The following is an 18,676-nucleotide window of genomic DNA, read 5'->3' as shown; positions in this document are numbered from 1 at the left end:
TAAAGGACCACAGACTACCAGCCGGTTAATATCCCCAAACCTGCTCTTTTTAGGGATGATTTACATCACAACTGGAGTCTTAGACCATCTTTAACTTTTACGTATCACGTTCAGATAATACGGCCCTTGTTTCTATTTCCCCACCTGTACGCTCAGAACTTTAGAGCAACTTTCTAAGGCAACAACAACAGCAGGAATTCACTAGATGCTCTGTAACTGCAGGCACTGGGCCAGACACTACACTTCAGCTTCTTTACTTCCTGTGTCCCATCTACGCAGTAGGTAATACACCTATTGTATAGACGAGAGACTCAGGTGGAGAGGTAAAGAATGTGTAGGAAGTTGTTAAACTAGGGAATGGCAGAGCAAGAATTTAAACTTTTACCGTCAACACGTAGTACATATGAGGCTTTTTTTCAGACGGTAGGTGCTCAGCAAATGTTTATTAAATAAATATAAACCATGCCCATTATGAGTCACGGTGAGTTCAGTGATGCCCATCACTTGGCGTGTATGTGCGGACACACCCTTAGGAAAGGGATCTAGATGCCTAGCTTTAATATATCCCTTTAAAGAAATAAATTTCCACCGTTCCACACTGTAGGTTCAGAGTTGAATATTTGTCTTGCTCAATGCTCTATTTCCTGAGCCTAAAACAGAAACTGGTACAAAGTACTCAATAAATGACTAAGTTAATTAACTCTATGTTAGGGAATCATCCCGTACCCAGCTATAACAGAAAAAGTAACCACCTTTTGCTTCTACACAGAACAGCACAAATAAAATCCACAGATAAAACAACTTACATAAGCTGTAACTTCCTCCTTCTTCAATATCCTTAAAAGAACCAAGCAAAACTGAGTAACCCAGTGTGCAGGCGGACTCCCTCCCAGGAAGGCGGCCCCGGCCAGCACCTGGGAACTTAGATTTCGGGGGGGTTCCCACCACCATTGGTCACTGGCTTATGCTAAACACCAGCTTTCCTTCTGGGCGTCTGGGATTTGGCCGCGTGCCACCTAGGGAATACCCCCCACAACCAGCCCCCAGTAGGATCCACGGCCCCGAGTCTCTAAGGAGCTTTGCTGTCCGGGAACATGTCACCAGTGCTGGGGGGTGACAGGCATCCTGAGTGGCTCCACTGAGAGGTGTTCTGGGGAGCTGGCGCCTGGGGCCCCTAGACTTCTCCGCATGTGCCTCTGCTGACTTTGCTGGGTTCTTTGCCCAAAATAAATCAAAGCCATGAGTCCTCCTAATGAATCATCAAACCTGGGGGTGGTCTTGGCTACCCCCATCCACCTAGCAAAGCAAGGTGACCATTGACTCTTGCCAGCTTTCCCTCCCTTGAACACAGAAGTGCCTACACCATTGTTTTCTACAAAAAGGTGCCTGTTACCAGCACTCACTCTCACCAGCTTGGCGTCTAGGACAACTGTATACCACCGACAGCACGCATTACCTTCTATCTCTTTCCATGCGGTTGTGCCTCTCCCTCCGCTTGGACCTGCCCCGTGGGGGCCCGCTCTGCCTCTGCTCCCCGAGGGCGGCCTGGGGCGACTCCACCGACGGCCAAGCACCCTGCGCTGCTGTGGAGCCTTCACCCACATTCCGGAGCTCTCCAAGGGTTCTTCCTTCTATGTTTGTGTCCAACTGACGTATCCTACTCCGACTCCTCTTATTTATTGCTTGTTTACATAGCGCTTCTTCTTTGCAAAAGAAGGAAAAAGCGGTATTTTAATTTTTTGATTCTTCTAAACTTACCCTCGTGAATGCTGAATATATTTTTCGGTATTTTTGATCCAAGATATAAACATCAATGGGTAAGGAGCACACAGAACCAAACAAGAAGCACTCCAAAATTCCATAGAAACATCCGGCACAAGGCTCTAGGTTTCAAACTATACAACTGAACATAAACTAAATTAAAACACCCCAGAGGGCTTTCCTGGTGGCGCAGTGGCTGAGAGTCCGCCTGCTGATGCAGGGGACACGGGTTCATGCCGCGGTCCGGGAAGATCCCACATGCCGCGGAGCGGCTGGGCCCGTGAGCCATGGCCACTGAGCCTGCGCGTCCGGAGCCTGTGTTCCGCAACGGGAGAGGCCACAACAGTGAGAGGCCCACGTACCGCAAATAAAAAGCACCCCAGGCATTATGTAATCAATACAGCTTATACAGCAATACAATCAAAAGTCCCCCTTTTAAATCAAGAGCCATTTTAACTGTCATCTAGGAATAAAAAAACCAAGAAGTTGTTTCATTTTTCTGATATTCAGAAGGGGAAAAAAAAAACAAACCTAGAAATATTTTCTCCAAAAGATTTTCTTGATATGCAATTATTCTCAGATGACAACTGATATTCTAACTGCAATGCTCAGAAGAGGACAGAACCTAAGTGGTTTAGGATTAAACACGCCCTCACCTTACAAGTGAGATTCCCCCCACAAAAGGAGTCATCACGTCATAGCTTTGACCTGTGCTACAGAAATATGTCAAATTTCTATCACAGTACAGCAGGCGTCTAAGAAGTACCTGTGGTGATGTGCATTCCCGAGGTACCGTACAAAGCCAAACCCTCTACGATGAAAGAATCACTTAACACACATTTCAGAATGGTGATAACTTTGCAAAAGACATAGAGAGGAATTCACAAGTATTGGTAATATTTTGGTTCTTCAGCTGAGTAGTCAGTACAGGGACTATTTTAATTTTAACCTTTATACCTTACAAATGCTAACATATACTTTCACGAACAATGTCATAAGAACAATGGAAAATTAATCACTGGCGTGGGAGAAAGAAGGAGAGCTCTATCCCTACCCTTTGTCAGCTCTTGAAAAGCTGAGTGTAAGCTGTGTTATTGTTGGATAACTCGAAAAAGAATGTTTTCCAGGAAAAACGGATTGAGGGTTAACGTCAGGGGTAAGCAAAGTTTGCCTTCAGAAATTTCTTTCTTTCTAAGACTGTCTGTATCACCTTATGGCCTCTTGCTCCCAACTCAATCCTTTGCCCATCTGCAGATGGTCCCCTAAAGCTCTGAGCGGATTTCAGACTCCTGCCTCACTCATGAAGTATGAAATAAGAGTGAAAAAAAACAAAACCCTAAATTTGCTGTCAGTTAACGAAAATGTACCTAAGTCTATCATGTTTCTGTTTAAGGAGGTTACTGTTAGGAAAAAGCAGCCCCTAAACTCAACGTTTCCAGGCCAAGTATAAACGTGATGTTCAAAATTTGCAAGGATGTTCCAAGTGAGGTGACTGGGCAGAGGGACAGAAGGATTCCTAAGATGCAAGCAGGCTTCCGAGATCCTTTCATTTGTTTATAAACCACCTCTCTCGCCTCCCCCACCCGTGGCCAAAAAAAAAAGGGGGGCAGAGACATCAGGCAGGAGGAGAAAGCACCTGCCAGCTTCTGTTTTATCGCTTACCTCCTACTTTAATCCGAACCTGCTCAGGCAAAGCTTTGTTTCTACTACCCAAAGTCTGTTTAGTGGATTCAATTTACTTCTGATAACAGAAAGAAAATGCTCTCGGCAATCCAATATCCTGATGCTTGGCAGCTTCAAGTACAGAACGTGAGTTACTACAACTCTGGAAAACAATGAAGCAACAGGAACGTTATCAACAGGTGACAATCTCCTCTCTACGCACAAATAAAATGCACTTTAATAGAAGTAACGTCAAAGTTATTCACATGAACTTGAAGAACTTTAGGTGCACTAAGGATTTTTAAATATCCCCGAACCACATAAATACTCTCGATTTTAACAAGTTATCGAGCTCAATGAAAGACAAAAACAGCCTTGGGACCTAACTAAAATACAATTTATCCATTTAACACAAAAGAGCAAAGCTTCGCAAATCATTTTCCCTACTGTGTTTGTGAAAGATTAGAATTTCCACTAGTAGAGCAACTATTTGCAGTTAACAGAGGGTATGTAAATTGAAGAGCAGTAGTTGCAGCAGCTGTTTTATTTTTCACTCATGTTCTACATTTGTTTTGTTGCTGATGAAGTGGAACACTCATTAATTCGGATGGATGGCGAATAAGAGTTACCAAACTGCCAAGACAAAAGAAACCCAGAAACACATGAAGAGTATGTGGCAGGTAAGTTTCCTGAAACACCACAATCGCTATCACACTCTAATGGCTAACATTTGATTTTCTGGATAGGAACTCAAATCTGTTACCATGAATGCCCCCCATCATGGAAGTCTCTACAAAACAATTATCAGCTAGTGTCGTAGGGGACAAGTTCAAACTTTCTTCCTCACATTGAAAGGTGTGGCTGTGTGTCATCTTTTAGTTACACCTCCCTTCCCATTACACTTCTGACACCAATCTCTGTTTTTTTGGCCATCCTCCAAAATCTGACGACTATGGGCAAAATGGGGAAAACTACAGGGTGGGGACAGACAGAAAGCTGAGGAGACACCCTAGCAGATAGGCTACTCCTCTCCGATAGTTGTTGCTGCGAGATCACTTATGGGCTGGCAGTCTGGCTGAAGGATGAAGCTGCATTTTACACTCAAAGCCTCACAACATGACGTCTGTCCTCCCAGGGGATGCATCTGTGCAAGATCAGGTCAGCCTCAACCTGAGTCAACAGAGGGGGAAGCAGAGGTCTCTCCTGACATTTAGGTGGGTGATTTGGGGACAAAACCTTTGTTCCTCAGGAACACGTGTGCACTTATCTCAACTCATCTCTCTTCCACATGCAGACGCAGAGCGCACACCGCAAAGGTAATGCTGCAGGCTGTGTACTTAATATCTGCTTGCTGTGCCTGCACAGAGCACACAAACTTTCAGCTCAGCCTCCACACCCACTGAGGTCTGCTCCCTGTTAAGATGCAAGCTGCAGTGAGGCCGCTGGCCTCTGCAGAAAACCCGGGTCTACATCCAGACCGAGGCTGGTGCTTCTCTGCACAGGACCCTGGTCTACACCCGGACCCAGGCTAGTGCCTCCCTGCAGAGGCCCCTGGTTCCACCCGGATACAGGCCGCTGGCCTCTGCTGAGGACCCTGGTCTACACCCAGACCCACGATGGTGCTTCTCTGCAAGGACCCTGGTCTATACCCGCACACAGCCTGCTGCTTCTCTGCACAGGACCCTGGTCTACACCCTGATCCAGCCGGGCCCGCTCCCTGGGGGATGCACCCACTTGTTGAGCGCCATGCCAGGCTCGGGGGGATCCGCACCGCGCGGGGCTGGCGGGGGCTCGGCTGCTATGCTGTTGAAGCCGTCCTCCAGGCGGACGCGCACCGCCCACTTGGCCCGCACCTCGGTCGCGCCCTCCACGTTCTCCTTGTCGGCGCCGTCGGGCGACTTGGGCCGGGGTGCGCCGGCGCCCGGCCCGTCGGCGCCCGGCGTCCTCTCGGTGGCGCGGGGCGCGCCCGCCTAGCTCAGCAGCATCATGCGCAGCTCCTGGAAGTCGATGTGGCCCAGGCACTGGTTGGCGCCCGCGAAGCCACCATCGGCCAGCGCAGGCGGCACAGCACCGGGTACACGGGCGGCGCGACCCCGCCGCCGCGCCCACGACCGCAGCGAAGCCCCCCGCCGCTGCGCCCGGCGCCGCCGCCGCCAGGAAGCAAGAGTTGACGCGCGTCTCGAGCTCGCCGTCGGACGCCGCCGCCTCCATGTGCGAGTAGACGATGTGCTGCAGCTGCATGTACTCGATCTCCGTCATCTCCACAAGGCTCAGCTCGCTGGTCATGAAACTCAGCCCCGCCTCGCAGGGCGCCTCGTCCGCGCCCTCGGGGCCCGCCGGCCCGCCCGCCTGCGGCGGCTCCTGCTGCCCGGGGCCCGACATGCCTGCGCCAAAGGCGTGTGGCGCGCGGGCGGGCCGGCTGGGCCAGGCCGGGTGGTCGGGTACGCACAAAACGACGGCCGCGGCGGGGCTGCGCCGCCCGCCCGCAATGGCGGACCCTCCCCGGCCCCACCACGCCCCGCCCCGCCCCGCCCCTCCCGGAGGCCCCACCCCGAAGGCGGGCCACACCCACCGCCCGCCCCGCCCCCGCCGCGGCGCCCCGTCCCGAGCTGCGCGCCCATGTTGGGGACGCGGGGTTCTGGTGGCGGGGGCGCGGCGCGCGGGGCCAGGTCGTCCAAGTCCAGTGCCTGAGGGCCCAGACCACCCGGGTCGAGTGTCCGCAGGGCCGGGCCGCCCGGATCCCAATGTCCAAGGGGCCAAACGCCCGAGTCCAGTGTCCGAGGGTCAGACACACCTGTGTCGAGTGTCCGCGGGGCCGCCCGGGGCCTGGCCGGGTATCAGGGCGCATGCAAGAGACACCTCTCTAGGTAACGCTTCACCACCAGTCCACATATCCACGGGGTGCCCTGCGGTCCCCCCCTTCTCGGGACACGAGGCCTGCAGTAAGCCCGAACAGTAGACAGGTGAGACAGCGGCCCCAAATACAGGTGTGACAAGGCAGGCTGTACGTAGGTGAAAACTCAGGCAGGTAAATCAATACACGTGGTGCACGGTTCCTCCTACAACCGGCAGGGCTCGTGTAATCAATGCACTGGACAAACACTGGCCACTGATGAGCTGGAATGCACGTGCCATGTGGGTTCATCCTTTTAAAGTGCGCTCTTCAGTGGTAGTGGGTTCACATGCCATCACCACAACCAGTTTTCGAACATTTTCATCACCCCAAAGAATCCCATACCCATTAGCACTCCCTAAACACTAACCTTCTTTTTGTCCCTATGGGTTTGCCGACCCTGGGTACGTCCTATAAATGGTATCATAGAATACGTGGTCTTTAGAAGAATTAGTTTTGCAGGCTCAAAATGATGACTGTACCCACCTCTCACCCTTACCCCCATCTCAACCAGTGGCTGTTTTCTGTATGGGAACCACGTGCTTTAAAGAAAGGCCTGTGATTTAGGCACAGTTTTCTTCCATCAGGCTCTGAATCGCTCATTCTGTCAGAGCTCAGACATCTATGGAGTGCTATTCATTTCTTCTGCAGTCTCTTTTCTTTGAACAAGGTAAGATCATCCTGCACTTCCCTGGAGGACCAGTGGTTAAGACTCTGTGCTTCCACTGCAGGGGGTGCAGGTTCAATCCCTGGTAGGGGAACGAAGATCTCACATGCCACGTGGCACAACCAAAAAACTTTCAAAAAAAAAAAAGGAAAAAGTCAATATATATATAAATTTGCTTTTCTTTTTGTCGACTTAATATGTCCCCAGTAGGACAATGATGGACCACTTACTCAAGAAAAGGTATCAGGTGTGGGGGGAAAAAAAAGAGCACTTTTTCTCACACCTAACATAAAAATTAGTTTCAGATCATCGAAATACCTACATTTAAAAAGAAAATTATACAACTACTAAATATATAGGATGATATCGATAAAATCTTTGAGAAGATTCTCAGCCTGACATCAACACAGACCGTAATGTGCACAGGCTCGCCCTGGGGATCTTGTTTAAAAGCAGATTCTAATTCAGCAGGCCTAGGTGGGACCCGGAATGCCACCTTTCTAAGGAGGCCCCAGCTGACGTGTGTGCAGCTGATCAGTTGACCCCACTTTGAGCAGCAAAATCACGCAGTATGGTGAAATTTACAATGTTTAAAAAATAAAATAAAATCAAGATTATATGCGACTTGGTTTTTCGCTTATTGGAAATAAAGACCTTTGGCACCTACATTGTTTTCTGTGTTTCTTGATTTGGGCGGATTCCTTGCAGATAACAGTTTTTGAGCCCTCTTTTATTTAGACATGAAACGTGAGAATTATCTGGCTTTAGTGGGACTTATTTCATAAATAAAATGTGAAGAAAATATAAAACATGTTTTTTTCAAACTCTAAACGTGGCTCCAAGTGGTTCTGGTGTGGCCCTCCAGGGGTAGCCCTCCTTAGCTGAGGACCCTGCCAGCAGTGGGGTTAAGGTGTAGCTCAATCTAGACTCTCACGAGGTCCCTGGGACTCAGTTCATGGGAACTTGGGGTGACAGTGAAAGAGGGAGACAAGTGGACACCTCCCGCCCTTGACTGCCTCAAAGGGAAGCTAGTAATTGTTACTCTGCTCTCTCAAGTAGCGTCTATTTCAACGAAACGTAAGCGAAATAGCTGAGTTTGAAGGGATTTTCACAACTCATCAGACACCCTGAGATGACCTCTGGTCAAAGTTGGATATTCACATTAAATTTGTAAATAGGAGAAGGTCAATGATAAAAACTATTTTTAGTAGGAAAAAAGAAAGACTGTTCCAATTACATGTCAAGAAATTATACCAGGAAGTCAGGAAGAGGAAGAAAACTGGTGTCATCTGTACAGAGAGACGAGAGACTTAAAGGAAAAGGGTTAATGAAACCAAGCGGGGTGACAAACCTCGGGGCCCAGGTGGGAGGATGTGCCCCCGACACTCAGCCACGCTGAGAGCCCCACAGACATGGGACAAGGCCAGTCACGGCGGGAGATGCCACGGGGGCTCTCAGAACCACAGGTCTGACAGACAAGAGAGGACAGGAAAGGCCTGAACCACAATTCGTAACCTCAACCTAATAAACATACGGAATTCGCCAAACACACATCCTTTCCAAATAAACACAGGATTTAAAAAAATTGACCACATAAGAGGTCACAATGGAAGTCTCAACAAGCTTTTAAAAACTACCATCTTCACTGATCAGAATGTGATAAATAAATGGGAGAAATAGACGAAATGCTGTTCTTACAAAAGAACAGTCTTATCTGCAAAACAGAAACAGACTCACAGACATAGAGAACAGACTGGTGGTTGTCAAGGGGGTGGGGGTGGGGGATTGATGGAGTGGGAGCTTGGGGTTAGCAGATGCAAACTATTACATATAGGATGGATAAACAAGGTCCTAACCCTATATAGGGTTACAGTTCCCTGTATAGCACAGGGAACTATATTCAGTAACCTGTGATAAACCATAATGGAAAAGAATATGAAAAAGAATGTATGTGTATATATATATATATACGTGTGTGTATATATATGTGTATATACATATATATACACCTGAGTCACTTGGCTCTACAGCAGAAATTAACACAACATTGTGAATCAACTATACTTCAATAAAATAAATTTAAAATAAAAAGGACAGAATTCCTACTGCACAGGAAAGGGAGAAGTAATACTACAGCTGCACCTGATAACTGGGGCTGGTGCGCAAGGACAAGTGGGTGCGGGGCGGCCCCCAGCCCGTCTTCAGGTGGAGGAGGGAAGACAAAGCAGGGGGGCAGCGCCACCGTCCTGCCCAATGACTGTGATGGTGACACGACACAGGAGAGGGGAGCACAGAGTGAGAGACTGCCCCACAGCCCCAGAGCCTGGCTAGGGTTCAAGGTCATGACCCCAAAATGTCACCTCACAACAACTGTGTCACCAGTGATCCTGCAGTGGGGCTGGACGGGGGAAAATGGTGTAGAGGGTGTTATTGGGACATGAGGCAAAATTTGAATTAGATAAGAGTATTACAGCAATGTTAAGTGTCCTGATTTGGGCCATTGTATTCTGGTTACGTAAGATAATGTAATATTCTTTAAAATCACAGACCGAAGTGTTTGGGTATCAAGGGGCATGGTGCCCACAGTTTACCATCAAATGGTTGAGACTGCGAGAGACAGAACAAATGGGGCAAAATGTGAACAACTGGGGGTTCTGGGTAAAGCTGGGTGGGCACACAAGGAGCTCTTAGCACTCATCTTGCAATTTTCCTGCAAGTTTAAAATTATATAAAAATTTTTAATTACCATAAATAAATACAACGAATCATCTAAATCCAGGGTTCTACAGGCACCTGTCTGGCCCGATCTCTTCCAAATCTCAGTGCCGTAATAGAAACTGTGCGGTAGGAAGGACTGCTATAGCTTAGAGACAGAAAAACGTCACTGAATGCAACACAGGAGCATGGCTGGGTGCTGGTTTGGAAAAACACGCAGCCATAAAAGTCACCTTTAGAACATCCGGGGGACATGGGAATACGGACTGGGTAGTAGATGGTATAAAACAATGACTATCGACCTTGTGAGGTGTGAAAACGGCACTGGCGTTACGTGGGCGACGCAGGCGTAAATATTTAGAGGTGACGGGTCATGACATCTGTCATTGTCTTTGAAATTGTGCTGTGCGCGTGCACGTGTGTGTTAAACATGGGAAATGTTGACGGCTCACACTAGGTGAGGGGAGGGCAGGTGTTCAGTGAACTCTGTGCTCATTAGAAAAATAAAACAAAGAGAACCACCTGCTTGCAGACTCGTTTACTCATTCTCAACTTCTCCACCTGACGCCTCCCGGGCACTGAAAACCTAGCCCGTGGGACACAGAACGGGGCTTCCGCCCCACCCCATCCTGCTCGTCCACACGTCTTCCCATCTCAGGAAACGGCGCCACCCGCCCACCTGCTCCAGCCAGACGCCCCACTGTGATCCCCACTTCCTCTGCCCAGCAGCCCTACATCCAGCACCGCGAGCCCTGGCCAGTCACAGCAGAGCGGCTGCGGCCTCTGACCAGGGTCTGTGTCTCCACTCCTGCCCACCCCAAACCTCTCCTCCTGGAGTCCAGTCTCCCTGCTGCACAGCAGGGAGAGCCATCTTTGCAGCATGTCAACCAGACCCCACACCGGGATGGAGGTGGCCCATTCACCCTCGACCTCTTAGCCGCTTCCCTCCAGCCCACGGGGTCTCTGTCTTATTCAAGGTGCCCCCAGTGTCTGGGACACAAGCCTGGTTAGAGTCGGAACAGACCTGTGGCATGACATGTGTACTGAAATAATTTAGGAAAATCACGGAAGACTTTTGGGTATCACATCTTTCAAAATGTTCATGCAAGGAAGAGGGGGAAAGTCACTAAGGAAACAGGAAGGACACAAGGGTTTAAGCTACCTACATTCTAATTCCCCCCCAAGTTGCTACTGACGTCACTTCAGCCTGTTTCCTGATGGGTCTTGTAATCCGACCCAGAAACAATCTACAACTTCAATGTAACTAAATTTCACAAAGATTCAGGAAGCCTAAGACACATAAAAATTAATGTCCGGAAGTTTTTAACCTATTTAATCTGTGAGTAGAGATAGTGACAGTTACGTTTTTTTATTGCTGTAAACACCTTCATCATATTTGAATGAATCATAGAAATAATAGTTTACCACTATTACGTACACACAGCCAACCATTAAATCATTGTTTTAAATAGAAAAGCTTTATTTTTTTACAATAAACCAAGTCTATCGCTAAAAAATAATGTTAAAGAGTAACCACACTATAAATAACCAGAAATGATCCAATCAGCACAAACTGCACACAGGGATCGCTTTCAAAGGCAACTAAATATACAAGGAAAATAAGGAACTTGACCAAATTACGAAATACACAAGATGGAAATGCCCATAGGCACAGAAAAGGGAAACGGAGAAGACAAACTCTTAGCAGTCAGCCCCAGGGGCCTCACTCCAGGCGACCTGGGGCGCTCGGCCGGCCGCTGCCCCAGCATCTAGATACGGAAGGCTCTTTTGCAAAAGGTTCCACGTTTACAGTGCCAGCCTCAGCTCGGTTCTCTAACCAGGCCCGTGCTGCCATCAACGGCAGCGACTACATGACAGCCGGGACCAGCAGCCAAACCCGGACGCTCTTCACTAAGGCCTCATCTACAGCGGCCAGCCCCCCTTCAGTGGCCCACTAAGCCCAGTTGCGCTCCCTGGAAAGTTTCCTGTTTACTTCTCCTGGGCCAGGAGCAAGGACCAGGTCCAAGTCTCTAGACCAAGGATGGACCCAAACCCTCTGAAACTGGAAGCAAAATTGTGTGTGTGTTTCTTCTGGGCAGGACATTCTTTCACTCACCTGCCCTCCAGGTGCCAAGAAAGTCACAGAAGCTAGGATTCACAGCTTTCATCCTCCAGGGGTCCCGGTTCATAAAGGACCACAGACTACCAGCCGGTTAATATCCCCAAACCTGCTCTTTTTAGGGATGATTTACATCACAACTGGAGTCTTAGACCATCTTTAACTTTTACGTATTACGTTCAGATAATACGGCCCTTGTTTCTATTTCCCCACCTGTACGCTCAGAGCTTTAGAGCAACTTTCTAAGGTAACAACAAAAGCAGGAATTCACTAGATGCTCTGTAACTGCAGGCACTGGGCCAGACACTACATTTCAGCTTCTTTACTTCCTGTGTCCCATCTACGCAGTAGGTAATATACCTATTGTATAGACGAGAGACTCAGGTGGAGAGGTAAAGAATGTGTAGGAAGTTGTTAAACTAGGGAATGGCAGAGCAAGAATTTAAACTTTTACCGTCAACACGTAGTACATATGAGGCTTTTTTTCAGACGGTAGGTGCTCAGCAAATGTTTATTAAATAAATATAAACCATGCCCATTATGATTCACGGTGAGTTCAGTGATGCCCATAACTTGGCGTGTATGTGCGGACACACCCTTAGGAAAGGGATCTAGATGCCTAGCTTTAATATATCCCTTTAAAGAAATAAATTTCCACCGCTCCACACTGTAGGTTCAGAGATGAATATTTGTCTTGCTCAATGCTCTATTTCCTGAGCCTAAAACAGAAACTGGTACAAAGTACTCAATAAATGACTAAGTTAATTAACTCTATGTTAGGGAATCATCCCGTACCCAGCTCTAACAGAAAATGTAACCACCTTTTGCTTCTACACAGAACAGCACAAATAAAATCCACAGATAAAACAACTTACATAAGCTGTAACTTCCTCCTTCTTCAATATCCTTAAAAGAACCAAGCAAAACTGAGTAACCCCATGTGCAGGCGGACTCCCTCCCAGGAAGGCGGCCCCGGCCAGCACCTGGGAACTTAGATTTCGGGGGGGTTCCCACCACCGTTGGTCACTGGCTTATGCTAAACACCAGCTTTCCTTCTGGGCGTCTGGGATTTGGCCGCGTGCCACCTAGGGAATACCCCCCACAACCAGCCCCCAGTAGGATCCACGGCCCCGAGTCTCTAAGGAGCTTTGCTGTCCGGGAACATGTCACCAGTGCTGGGGGGTGACAGGCATCCTGAGTGGCTCCACTGAGAGGTGTTCTGGGGAGCTGGCACCTGGGGCCCCTAGACCTCTCCCCATGCGCCTCTGCTGACTTTGCTGGGTTCTTTGCCCAAAATAAATCAAAGCCATGAGTCCTCCTAATGAATCTTCAAACCTGGGGGTGGTCTTGGCTACCCCCATCCACCTAGCAAAGCAAGGTGACCATTGACTCTTGCCAGCTTTCCCTCCCTTGAACACAGAAGTGCCTACACCATTGTTTTCTACAAAAAGGTGCCTGTTACCAGCACTGACTCTCATCAGCTTGGCGTCTAGGACAACTGTATACCACCGACAGCACGCATTACCTTCTATCTCTTTCCATGCGGTTGTGCCTCTCCCTCTGCTGGGACCTGCCCCGTGGGGGCCCGCTCTGCCTCTGCTCCCCGAGGGCGGCCTGGGGCGACTCCACCGACGGCAAAGCACCCTGTGCTGCTGTGGAGCCTTCACCCACATTCTGGAGCTCTCCAAGGGTTCTTCGTTCTATGTTTGTGTCCAACTGACGTATCCTACTCCGACTCCTCTTATTTATTGCTTGTTTACATAGCGCTTCTTCTTTGCAAAAGAAGGAAAAAGTGGTATTTTAATTTTTTGATTCTTCTAAACTTACCCTCGTGAATGCTGAATATATTTTTTGTTATTTTCGATCCAAGATATAAACATCAATGGGTAAGGAGCACACAGAACCAAACAAGAAGCACTCCAAAATTCCATAGAAACATCCGGCACAAGGCTCTAGGTTTCAAACTATACAACTGAACATAAACTAAATTAAAACACCCCAGAGGGCTTTCCTGGTGGCGCAGTGGCTGAGAGTCCGCCTGCTGATGCAGGGGACACGGGTTCATGCCGCGGTCCGGGAAGATCCCACGTGCCGCGGAGCGGCTGGGCCCGTGAGCCATGGCCACTGAGCCTGCGCGTCCGGAGCCTGTGTTCCACAACGGGAGAGGCCACAACAGTGAGAGGCCCACGTACCGCAAAAAAAAAACACCCCAGGTATTATGTAATCAATACAGCTTATACAGCAATACAATCAAAAGTCCCCCTTTTAAATCAAGAGCCATTTTAACTGTCATCTAGGAATAAAAAAACCAAGAAGTTGTTTCATTTTTCTGATATTCAGAAGGGGAAAAAAAAAACAAACCTAGAAATATTTTCTCCAAAAGATTTTCTTGATATGCAATTATTCTCAGATGACAACTGATATTCTAACTGCAATGCTCAGAAGAGGACAGAACCTAAGTGGTTTAGGATTAAACACGCCCTCACCTGACAAGTGAGATTCCCCCCACAAAAGGAGTCATCACGTCATAGCTTTGACCTGTGCTACAGAAATATGTCAAATTTCTATCACAGTACAGCAGGCGTCTAAGAAGTACCTGTGGTGATGTGCATTCCCGAGGTACCGTACAAAGCCAAACCCTCTACGATGAAAGAATCACTTAACACACATTTCAGAATGGTGATAACTTTTCAAAAGACATAGAGAGGAATTCACAAGTATTGGTAATATTTTGGTTCTTCAGCTGAGTAGTCAGTACAGGGACTATTTTAATTTTAACCTTTATACCTTACAAATGCTAACATATACTTTCACAAGCAATGTCATAAGAACAATGGAAAATTAATCACTGGCGTGGGAGAAAGAAGGAGAGCTCCATCCCTACCCTGTCTTTATCAGCTCTTGAAAAGCTGAGTGTGAGCTGTGTTATTGTTGGGTAACTCGAAAAAGAATATTTTCCAGGAAAAACGGATTGAGGGTTAACGTCAGGGGTAAGCAAAGTTTGCCTTCAGAAGTTTCTTTCTTTCTAAGACTTTCTGTATCACCTTATGGCCTCTTGCTCCCAACTCAATCCTTTGCCCATCTGCAGATGGTCCCCTAAAGCTCTGAGCGGATTTCAGACTCCTGCCTCACTCATGAAGTATGAAATAAGAGAAAAAAAAAAAAAACCCTAAATTTGCTGTCAGTAACGAAAATGTACCTAAGTCTATCATGTTTCTGTTTAAGGAGGTTACTGTTAAGAAAAAGCAGCCCCTAAACTCAACGTTTCCAGGCCAAGTATAAACGTGATGTTCAAAATTCGCAAGGATGTTCCAAGTGAGGTGACTGGGCAGAGGGACAGAAGGATTCCTAAGATGCAAGCAGGCTTCCGAGATCCTTTCATTTGTTTATAAACCACCTCTCTCCCCTCCCCCACCCGTGGCCAAAAAAAAAAAAGGGGGGGCAGAGACATCAGGCAGGAGGAGAGAGCAGCTGCCAGCTTCTGTTTTATCGCTTACCTCCTAATTTAATCCGAACGTGCTCAGGCAAAGCTTTGTTTCTACTACCCAAAGTCTGTTTAGTGGATTCAATTTACTTCTGATAACAGAAAGAAAATGCTCTCGGCAATCCAATATCCTGATGCTTGGTAGCTTCAAGTACAGAACGTGAGTTACTACAACTCTGGAAAACAATGAAGCAACAGGAACGTTATCAACAGGTGACAATCTCCTCTCTACGCACAAATAAAATGCACTTTAATAGAAGTAACGTCAAAGTTATTCACATGAACTTGAAGAACTTTAGGTGCACTAAGGATTTTTAAATATCCCCGAACCACATAAATACTCTCGATTTTAACAAGTTATCGAGCTCAATGAAAGACAAAAACATCCTTGGGACCTAACTAAAATACAATTTATCCACTTAACACAAAAGAGCAAAGCTTCGCAAATCATTTTCCCTACCTGTGTTTGTGAAAGATTAGAATTTCCACTAGTAGAGCAACTATTTGCAGTTAACAGAGGGTATGTAAATTGAAGAGCAGTAGTTGCAGCAGCTGTTTTATTTTTCACTCATGTTCTACATTTGTTTTGTTGCTGATGAAGTGGAACACTCATTAATCCGGATGGATGGCGAATAAGAGTTACCAAACTGCCAAGACAAAAGAAACCCAGAAACACATGAAGAGTATGTGGCAGGTAAGTTTCCTGAAACACCACAATCACTATCACACTCTAATGGCTAACATTTGATTTTCTGGATAGGAACTCGAATCTGTTACCATGAATGCCCCCCATCATGGAAATCTCTACAAAGCAATTATCAGCTACTGTTGTAGGGGACAAGTTCAAACTTTCTTCCTCACATTGGAAGGTGTGGCTGTGTGTCATCTTTTAGTTACACCTCCCTTCCCATTACACTTCTGACACCAATCTCTGGTTTTTTTTGGCCACCCTCCAAAATCTGACGACTATGGGCAAAACGGGGAAAACTACAGGGTGGGGACAGACAGAAAGCTGAGGAGACACCCTAGCAGACAGGCTACTCCTCTCCGATAGTTGTTGCTGCGAGATCACTTATGGGCTGGCAGTCTGGCTGAAGGATGAAGCTGCATTTTACACTCAAAGACTCACAACATGACGTCTGTCCTCCCAGGGGATGCATCTGTGCAAGATCAGGTCAGCCTCAACCTGAGTCAACAGAGGGGGAAGCAGAGGTCTCTCCTGACATTTAGGTGGGTGATTTGGGGACAAAACCTTTGTTCCTCAGGAACACGTGTGCACTTATCTCAACTCATCTCTCTTCCACATGCAGACGCAGAGCGCACAACGCAAAGGTAATGCTGCAGGCTGTGTACTTAATATCTGCTTGCTGTGCCTGCACAGAGCACACAAACTTTCAGCTCAGCCTCCACACCCACTGAGGTCTGCTCCCTGTTAAGATGCAAGCTGCAGTGAGGCCGCTGGCCTCTGCAGAAAACCCGGGTCTACATCCAGACCGAGGCTGGTGCTTCTCTGCACAGGACCCTGGTCTACACCCGGACCCAGGCTAGTGCCTCCCTGCAGAGGCCCCTGGTTCCACCCGGATACAGGCCGCTGGCCTCTGCTGAGGACCCTGGTCTACACCCAGACCCACGATGGTGCTTCTCTGCAAGGACCCTGGTCTATACCCGCACACAGCCTGCTGCTTCTCTGCACAGGACCCTGGTCTACACCCTGATCCAGCCGGGCCCGCTCCCTGGGGGATGCACCCACTTGTTGAGCGCCATGCCAGGCTCGGGGGGATCCGCACCGCGCGGGGCTGGCGGGGGCTCGGCTGCTATGCTGCTGAAGCCGTCCTCCAGGCGGACGCGCACCGCCCACTTGGCCCGCACCTCGGTCGCGCCCTCCACGTTCTCCTTGACGCCGCCGTCGGGCGCCTTGGGCCGGGGTGCGCCGGCGCCCGGCACGTCGGCGCCCGGCGTCTTCTCGGCGGCGCGGGGCGCGCCCGCCTCGCTCAGCAGCATCATGCGCAGCTCCTGGAAGTCGATGTGGCCCAGGCACTGGTTGGCGCCCGGGAAGCCACCATCGGCCAGCGCAGGCGGCACAGCACCGGGTACACGGGCGGCGCGACCCCGCCGCCGCGCCCACGGCCGCAGCGAAGCCCCCCGCCGCTGCGCCCGGCGCCGCCGCCGCCAGGAAGCAAGAGTTGACGCGCGTCTCGAGCTCGCCGTCGGCCGCCGCCGCCTCCATGTGCGAGTACAGGATGTGCTGCAGCTGCATGTACTCGATCTCCGTCATCTCCACAAGGCTCAGCTGGCTGGTCCTGAAACTCAGCCCCGCCTCGCCGAGCGCCGCGTCCGCGCCCTCGGGGCCCGCCGGCCCGCCCGCCTGCGGCGGCTCCTGCTGCCCGGGACCCGACATGCCTGCGCCAAAGGCGTGTGGCACGCGGGCGGGCCGGCTGGGCCAGGCCGGGCGGTCGCGTACGCACAAACCGCCGCCCGCCCGCAATGGCGGACCCTCCCCGGCCCCTCCCCGCCCCGCCCGGAGGCCACACCCCGAGGGCGGGCCACACTCACCCCCCGCCCCGCCCCCGCCGCGGCGCCCCTTCCCGAGCTGCGCGCCCATGTTGGGGGCGCGGGGTTCTGGTGGCGGGGGCGTGGCGCGCGGGTCCAGGCCGTCCAAGTCCAGTGCCTGAGGGCCCAGACCACCCGGGTCGAGTGTCCGCAGGGCCGGGCCGCCCGGATCCCAATGTCCAAGGGGCCAAACGCCCGAGTCCAGTGTCCGAGGGTCAGACACACCTGGGTCGAGTGTCCGCGGGGCCGCCCGGGGCCTGGCCGGGTATCAGGGCGCATGCAAGAGACACCTCTCTAGGTAACGCTTCACCACCAGTCCACGTATCCACGGGGTGCCCTGCGGTCCCCCCCTTCTCGGGACACGAGGCCTGCAGTAAGCCCGAACAGTAGACAGGTGAGACAGCGGCCCCAAATACAGGTGTGACAAGGCAGGCTGTACGTAGGTGAAAACTCAGGCAGGTAAATCAATACACGTGGTGCACGGTTCCTCCTACAACCGGCAGGGCTCGTGTAATCAATGCACTGGACAAACACTGGCCACTGATGAGCTGGAATGCACGTGCCATGTGGGTTCATGCTTTTAAAGTGCGCTCTTCAGTGGTAGTGTGTTCACATGCCATCACCACAACCAGTTTTCGAACATTTTCATCACCCCAAAGAATCCCATACCCATTAGCACTCCCTAAACACTAACCTTCTTTTTGTCCCTATGGGTTTGCCGACCCTGGGTACGTCCTATAAATGGTATCATAGAATACGTGGTCTTTAGAAGAATTAGTTTTGCAGGCTCAAAATGATGACTGTACCCACCTCTCACCCTTACCC

At 49.7% G+C, this 18,676-nt stretch overlaps 2 pseudogenes across 2 annotated transcripts; both read right to left on the bottom strand.

Moving 5' to 3' along the window:
* Nucleotides 1–1,452: 1,452 nt before the first annotated feature.
* On the bottom strand, nucleotides 1,453–5,805 carry LOC307053385 (transcription factor-like 5 protein; annotated as a pseudogene). Its single transcript has 4 exons — nucleotides 5,158–5,805; nucleotides 3,871–4,056; nucleotides 3,424–3,578; nucleotides 1,453–1,703 (listed from the first exon to the last, which is right to left on the bottom strand). The product of its transcript is annotated as a transcription factor-like 5 protein (transcript).
* A 7,533-nt stretch (nucleotides 5,806–13,338) lies between these two features.
* On the bottom strand, nucleotides 13,339–17,699 carry LOC307053384 (transcription factor-like 5 protein; annotated as a pseudogene). The gene is made up of 4 exons: nucleotides 17,052–17,699; nucleotides 15,762–15,948; nucleotides 15,315–15,477; nucleotides 13,339–13,589 (listed from the first exon to the last, which is right to left on the bottom strand). The product of its transcript is annotated as a transcription factor-like 5 protein (transcript).
* Nucleotides 17,700–18,676: the final 977 nt, after the last annotated feature.

This window comes from Hyperoodon ampullatus (genome assembly GCF_949752795.1).
Source record: "Hyperoodon ampullatus genome assembly, chromosome: 5".
Taxonomy (NCBI): Eukaryota; Metazoa; Chordata; class Mammalia; order Artiodactyla; family Ziphiidae; genus Hyperoodon; species Hyperoodon ampullatus.
The sequence above is the reverse complement of the archived record's forward strand: the minus strand, read 5'-3'. Positions and strand labels throughout refer to the sequence as shown.